Source organism: Ictidomys tridecemlineatus, chromosome 1 (assembly GCF_052094955.1).
Source record: "Ictidomys tridecemlineatus isolate mIctTri1 chromosome 1, mIctTri1.hap1, whole genome shotgun sequence".
Taxonomy (NCBI): Eukaryota; Metazoa; Chordata; class Mammalia; order Rodentia; family Sciuridae; genus Ictidomys; species Ictidomys tridecemlineatus.
In genome coordinates, this window is record NC_135477.1 from 154,931,629 (window position 1) to 154,938,764 (window position 7,136).

Below are 7,136 nucleotides of genomic sequence, written 5' to 3' on the forward strand. Positions count from 1 at the left end.
GGATCAAACCAAGGGTCTGTGCATTCCAGGGAAGTACTTACTACTGAGCTATACTCCCAGCAACAAATTAGATTTTTTTTTAAAAGCAATTTTTACATGAATGCATTGGATTCTTGTCTCAGTGGAGGGAGGCAATACATCATGTATATGTTCAGACAAGGAAGCATCATGTCAAAATCATTGAATAGATTGCCTCAAATCATGGAATAAACAGGCAGTAGGAATAGGGCTCACAAAAAGGGCCATCATTCCTAATCTCCAAACTACAAAAGAGAAGAGTAGGAATAGAAGACTGAATGGAACTGAACTAAATAGCAAAGTGTAAATAAATGTATGCTTCAGGAATACATAGGGAATACATGTAGGAATAAACAGGGAACAGTGAAAATAATATTTTAATTCTATCTCTTCAGAAGAGGCATCAATCTTTTTCTGGTGTTTGGGCAAGGAAATGACTATAAGAAGTAAGAATGCCAGTATCGAAGATGGCTTCATTTTGGTAGGCTTCTCAGACTGGCCTCAACTGGAACTCGCCCTTTTTGCTTTTATTTCAATTTTCTACTCTCTGACCCTCTTTGGCAACACCAGCATCATTGCTCTCTCAAGACTGCACCCTTGACTGCACACCCCCATGTACTTCTTCCTCTGCCACCTCTCCTTCCTGGACCTCTGCTATACCACCAGCACTGTGCCCCAGCTGCTGATCAACCTCTCCAGACTTGACAGGACCATCAGCTATGGAGGGTGTGTGGCCCAGCACTTCATATCTCTTGCCTTGGGCTCCACTGAGTGTGTACTCCTGGTGGTGATGGCCTTTGACCGCTATGCTGCTGTGTGTCGACCACTCCACTACACAACCATCATGCACCCTCATTTCTGCCAGGCACTGACTGTTGCCTCCTGGGTGGGAGGCCTCGTGAACTCTCTGATTCAGACAGGACTCATGATGGCCATGCCTCTCTGTGGAAATCAGTTGAATCACTTCTTTTGTGAGATGTCTGTACTACTGAAGTTGGCTTGTGAGGATACAAGAAGAACAGAGGCCAAGATGTTTGTGGCCCGAGCCATAATCTTGGTCTTTCCTGCAGCACTGATAGTAGGCTCCTATGTAAACATTGCTCAGGCAGTGCTAAAGCTCAAGTCAATGGCTGGGGGTAGAAAGGCTTTGGGGACATGTGGCTCCCACCTCCTGGTGGTTTGCCTTTTTTATGGCTCAGCCATCTACACATACCTCCAACCTACAGGCAGTTACTCTGAGAGTGAAGGAAAATTTGCTGCCCTTTTTTATACTATCATTACTCCTATGCTCAATCCTCTGATCTATACCCTAAGGAACAAGGACGTGAAGGGGGCTTTCTTGAAGGTACTAGGGAGAAGCAGAGATTGAAGGTAGGAGGGGAAACAAATTACATTTTCCATGGTAACTTGCATTTCCTAGAAACTAGCCTTTTCTTTGTAGGGAATTGGCCACTAGAAAACAGCCTTCTTGGATCCTCAGAATACCAATAAATTCCTTCTGGGAAGTTGCAAGTGGGAATTTCTAATTCAGTGTTTTTATGATTATTTTTTAGGAGGGAGTAAGTCTTTTTTTGTGTCACAATATTCAAAAAGAATGAACTTGACAAGAGAGTACATTTTGCCATATGTGGAGAATAGGGATGGAGTCTATACATGTCTGAGAGCCAGGGAAGACTAACTAAATGTGGTAACCCTTTTCCAAAGAGACTGAGTTCCAGTATTGTCATTAACTCTCAGTGTGCCTAAATGGGAAAGGCATATGTTCACTTGTAGTTTTTTTAATAAATTGGGACCCTGACGACCTTCCCACACAACTCAGATCTATTTCTACTGTCTCAAACAATAGTTATTCCTCTAGCCTTCTGGTCATAACAGTTATTAGCAAATAAGCAGTCCTGCTCAGATGCCCTATTCTGAGCAGATAGGGTCTCAAGGTGAATGTCATTTTCCTACTCAAGGAAAAAGGCAAAATATGTAACGTGACATTGAAAAAAGAAAAGAATAAAAGTCTTATTACTTGCACCATGTGTGTTAGTCATGACATCTGTTTAGGCCAGGGGCAAAAGGACAGTCAGTGTAGGTAACTAATGAATGGGTGAGGAACTTGGGGACTGATTCTAGAGGAAATAAAATGCTAATACCTCCTGAACATACCCATCTCCTCCAATCTTTTCTCAAGGTTACCTACCTCCAGGGAATTGTTCCTCCCTGCATGGTGGTGGGAATAAATGCCCACTGGGCTGCTCCCTTCCTGCCTGTACTGCTGGGAGGCTTCTGTTGGCCCAACTGTTGGTCATGTAGGCAAGATAAGAGGAGGAGGGAGCATGAGAAGAAAGGAAAACTAAAATGTATGAAAAAGGAAGGACACCCCTACTCCCTTGGGCAAATCTAGAACCCCCCTGTGGCAGAGCCTTATTCCATGTGTGTGAGTGTGTGTGTGTGTGTGTGTGTGTGTGTGTGTGTGTGTGTGTGTGTTCTGTCTTTTAAATAAAACTCTTTGCCCTTGCCTCAACATTTCTGGACAGTTCAGTCTTAAACACTGGCAGAAGAGAACCGGAACCTAATTCTTAACACCAGTGTCATCATAAAGAAATAATGTCCACCAAAAAAACAGAACACAAGAGAGAAGTTCCTGTAGTAACAGTTTTCCACTTCATAGTGTATATGTAGCCCAGGCTGCTCTGCCACTAAGGCTTAGTTCAAAAGGGTATGTTTTCTTTTCCTCTTCTCCCTCTCTCTATCCCTAACCTCAATGGAAACTGGATTATCTTTTCCCTATCCTAGGCCTGAGTTATCTGTCTTTGAACACACACCACAGGGACCAAGTAATTTAAATAATTTACTCAAATTCTGTCCTCAGTACTTCTTTCAATCTCCACTCCCTCTCCCTGGTCCCCTTCCTCTACTGTAATGGTCATCCTTCTATTTTTTTTTCTTTATTTGGGGACCAAGGATTGAATTCCAAGGATGCTTAGCCACTGAGTCACAACTCCAGCGGCTTTTTACTTTTAATCCTTTTTATTTTGAGGCTAGTGTATTCGTCAGTTTTTTGTAGAAGGACTGAATCAACAGGAAGTGTGATTATAATCAGGGAATTTATTATACTGGCTGGATAATTCACAATGGCCATCTGTAGGCTAGACAACTAGAGGAACCTGTAGCTGCACAGTCCAAGATGCCAAGCAAGAAGGATCAATGATGCTACCCCAGTTAGAGGTCAAAGGCTTCTGGAAACTCCCTGTAGAATCACTGGCAGAGTCCCCTGTGGAAGAGTGAAGAAGCAAAAATCTGATATCCTCAGGTGTCCACAGCAGCAATCAAGAACCTGTTCAAGAAGAATGGAGCTTGCATCTGCTGCTGCTTCCTTGTTCTCCCAACCTTTATGCCATCCAAGCCTCCAGCATATTGGTGCTGCCCATGCTTAGGGAGGTTTTCACTTCAGTTCACTACCCCATGTCCCAGTCATTCTAGATACCTCACTGACACACCTAGAAGCCTCATAATCTTTGGCATCTCTTAATTCAATCAATCAAGTTGACAATGCAAATGAACCATTACAGCAGGTTTTGCTAAACTGCTTAAGGCCTCACTAAATTGCTGAGGCTGGACTTGAACTTGTGATCCTCCTGCCTCAGCCGTCCAAGGCACTGGGATTACAGATGTACACCATAGCACCTAGCAATTTATTCGTTTTCAATTTCTTGTCTTATACCTAAAGGTGAAATTCACTGTGGTATAGTCATATATGTATCCAGCATAATTTATTCAATTTCATTTCACAGTTCCTTACTTTTTCCCGGGATTCTCTCTTTCTCTTTATCCCCTTATTTTACTATATTAGTCTCCCTTCTATTTTCATGGGATTCCTCCCTTTTCACATTTGTTTCACTCTGGCTTTCACATCTGAGAGAAAATATTCAACACTTGACTTTCTGAGTCTGGCTTATTTACTTAGCATAATGTTTTCCAGTTCCATTCATTTACTATCAAATGCCATAATTCTATTCTTCCTCAAGGCAGAGTAAAGCAGCATTGTTTATGTATGACCCATGTACACCATGTTCATTCATCTGTTGACAGGCACCTAGGCTCATGTCATAACTTGATAACTGTATATAGTGCTACTCTAAATATTGATGTGGCCATATCCTTAGACTATACTGATTTTAATTCTTTTGGATAAATACTGAAGATTAGAATATCTAGGTCATATAGTGGTTCCATTCCTAGGAATTTGAAGAATCTCCATATTGGTTTTCAAAGAGATTGTACTAATTTGCATTCTCAAGAACAACATATAAGTTGCCTTTTTCCCCACATCCTCACCAACATTTCTTATTGTATTCTTGATTACTGCTATGCTAACTAGAGCAAGATGATATACCAATATAATTTTGATTTACATTTTCGTTATTGCTAGGGATGTTAGACATTTTTCATATATTTTTGGCCCATTTGTATATCTTCTTTTGAGAAATACCTATTTGGGGCTTTTTCCCTATTATCAATTAGATTATTTGGGTTTTTTACAGTGTGTGAGTGTGTGTGTGTGTGTGTGTGTGTGTGTTAAGTTTTTTAATTCTTTAGATATTTTGGATTCTAGTCCAGAGGAAGCTGGAAAATATTTTCTTCCATCCTATAAGCTGTATTTGCACACTTATCTCCTTTGCTGTTCAGAGAAGTTAATTTTTTTCCATTTGATGTTATTCCACTTATTATTCCTATGTTTTATTTCTTGAATTTATGGTGTTATGAAGGAAGTCAGTGTCTGTGTCAGTGTGTTGGAATCTTGAGTGTATGTTTTCTTGTAGATGTGTAAATTTTCTGGTCTAATTCCTAGGTCTTTAATTCCTAGGTCTTTAAGTTGGCTTCTGTGAAGGATGAAAGATAGCAATCTTGTTTCATTCTTCTACATATGGATACCCAGTACCCAAGATCATTTGTTTAAAATCTGTCTTTTCCCCAACATATATTTTTTTTACAGCTTTGTCAGGTATCAGATGACTCTATTATGTGGGTTTTTCTCTGTGTCTTTTATTCTATTCCACTGGTCTTGAAGTCTGTTTTGGTGCCAACATGCTATTTTTGTAATCACAGTTCTGTAGTATAATTTGAGACCAGTACAGTGATGCCTCCCAAATCAGTCTTCTTGTTCAGTGTTGTTTTGGCTATTTGGGGTCTTTTTCTTTTCTCTCAAATAAGTTTTAGGACTTTCTAATTCTGTGAAAAATGTAATTGAAATTTTGATGATATTACATTGAATCTGGATATTGCTTTTTGGAATATGGCCATTTTGACAATATAAATTCTGTGTATCCAAGAACATGGGAGATCTTTCCATTTTAAAGGTCTTCTATTTATTTCTTCAGTTTTCTATCATTTTCATTGTAGAGGATTTTCACCTTGGTTAGATTTATTCCCAAGTATTTTTTGAAGTGATTGTGAATGAGATAACTAATCATATTTCTTTTTCAAGAGATTCATTACTGGAGCATAAAAAAGTTATTGATTTTGGTATGTTGAGCTTGCATCCTTATATTTTGCTCAATGTTTTTCAGCTTCAGAGAACTTCTAGTGAGGTTTGTAGGTCTTTTAGATACAGGATCATGTCATTGACAAATAGAGACAATTTGATTTCCTTTCCTATTTGTATCCCTTTAATTTCCTTCTCTTTTCTGGTTGCTCTGGTTAGTTTTAAGAACTATGTTTAATCTCAGTGGTGAGAGTGCACATCCTGTCTTGTTCCTAATTTTAGAAGAAATGTTTTCAATTGTTCTTTATCCTATATGCAATTGAGTTTGGGTTTGTCATATATGATCTCTCTAATATTGAGGTAAATTTCTTCTATCCCTATCTTTGCCAGCATTCTTTATATAAGTGGTTGCTAAATTTTGTTAAAGACTTTCTTCATCTATTAAGATGATCCTGTGATTCCTGTTTTTACTTTATCTATGTAGTTAATTACATTTACCTATTGGCATATGTTGAAATATCCTTGTTTCCCTCAGGTAAAATCCACTATATTTATAATATGTTTTAAATATGCTTTGTTTATACATCTCTGTGCATCAGGGATACTCGTCTGAAGTTTACTTTCCTTGATTTGTGTTTGGTTTTGATATGGTGTATATACGGGTTTTTAGGATAAATTTGGCTGTGTTCCTTCCCTTTGTATTCCATGGAATATTTTGAGTCAGATCAAAATTAGTGATTTTTTAAAGATCTAGGAGAACCTGACTGAGAATCCATCTGACCCAGAACTTTTCTTGTTGAAAAACTTTTAATTGCGGTTTCAATCTCATTGTTTCTAATTGCTTTTTTCAAGTTTTCTATAAGGTTGTTGTTCATTTTTGGTAGGTCATATGTGTCTAGAAATTTGTCAGTATTTTCTAAATTTTCCAGTTTATTGTAGTATAGATTTCAAAAGAGTTGCTAATGATCCTTTGGGTTTCATACATGTCTGTGTTGATATCTTCTTTCTCATCTCTAATATTGTTGACTTGGGTCATCCTTTCTCCCTTCCTGGATGGGTAAGGAATCAGTGGAATGAATCTGACCTACCCAACTTTCCTATGTACATATATGAATATACCACAGTGACTCTTAACATCACGTATATCCATAAGACACTTATTTTAATAATCTATATGCAAATGACAGATAGGTTAGTAGAGTAAAGGGAAGAAAATAAGAGAAGGTGGGTAAGAAGTTAAGGAGGAATTCTGGAGACTGAATTAGAACAAATTATATGCATGCTTTCATAATTATGTCAAAATGAATCCTAATGTTATGGATAACTAAAAATAACCAATAAAAACAATTTAAAATTGTATTTTTAACTTTCAAGTGTAAAAATGATTTCTGTGTTTTATCTTATTGTTTTATAATTTTATCCCATTATGTTATAATAGGATACAATAAATTTTGTCTCTTTTTTATTTGTTAATATTTGCTATGTGTATTTTATTAAAATATGTGTATTTTATAGAAGGTTCCATGTGCAACTGAGAAGAAGGTGAATTCATTTGTTGATGAATGGAACATTCTATAGATGTCTGTTAAGTCCATTTGATTAATAGTATTTTTAGTTCTGAAGAGTCTTTACTTAGTGCCATCTA

General features: G+C 37.7%; 1 pseudogene; it reads left to right on the forward strand.

Annotated features, from left to right (window-relative positions):
• The first annotated feature begins 451 nt into the window (after window positions 1-451).
• LOC101975588 (olfactory receptor 2Y1B-like) lies at window positions 452-1,387 on the forward strand (annotated as a pseudogene).
• The last annotated feature ends 5,749 nt before the right edge of the window (window positions 1,388-7,136 follow it).